General features: G+C 72.9%; 1 non-coding gene across 1 annotated transcript in view; it reads right to left on the bottom strand.

Moving 5' to 3' along the window:
* LOC130706675 (28S ribosomal RNA) overlaps positions 1 to 132 on the bottom strand; it is a 4,806-nt gene extending 4,674 nt beyond the window's left edge. Inside the window, exon 1 of the ribosomal RNA XR_009006842.1 lies at positions 1 to 132. This exon is cut by the window's left edge and continues 4,674 nt beyond it. This is a non-coding gene — a ribosomal RNA (28S ribosomal RNA).
* Positions 133 to 431: the final 299 nt, after the last annotated feature.

The following is a 431-nucleotide window of genomic DNA, read 5'->3' on the forward strand; positions in this document are numbered from 1 at the left end:
CGCGGGGCGGGGATTCGGCGCTGGGCTCTTCCCTGTTCACTCGCCGTTACTGGGGGAATCCTGGTTAGTTTCTTTTCCTCCGCTGACTAATATGCTTAAATTCAGCGGGTCGCCACGTCTGATCTGAGGTCGCGTCTCGGAGGGCGCGCACACGCGCGCGCGAGGGCGCCCGCGATGCAGGCGGGAAGCAGAGCGAGCGAGAGAGAGACCCCGCGGCCGAGCCGCGGTCGACCAGCACACCACCCCCGACGGCTCCCCTCACCCGCGCCGTGCGCGGGGGCGAGGGGCGGGGAGAGGAACGCGCGGAGGGGCGACGGGACGGGAGCACGAGCCGGCGGCCACGGGACGGACGGACGCGCGGGGCGGAGAGCGGGCGGGGCCGGGAAACGCACCGACACCCGAGCGCGGCCCAGAGGCGGCGTCGTCACGGA

The sequence above is a fragment of the Balaenoptera acutorostrata genome, unplaced genomic scaffold (assembly GCF_949987535.1).
Source record: "Balaenoptera acutorostrata unplaced genomic scaffold, mBalAcu1.1 scaffold_126, whole genome shotgun sequence".
Lineage (NCBI taxonomy): Eukaryota > Metazoa > Chordata > Mammalia > Artiodactyla > Balaenopteridae > Balaenoptera > Balaenoptera acutorostrata.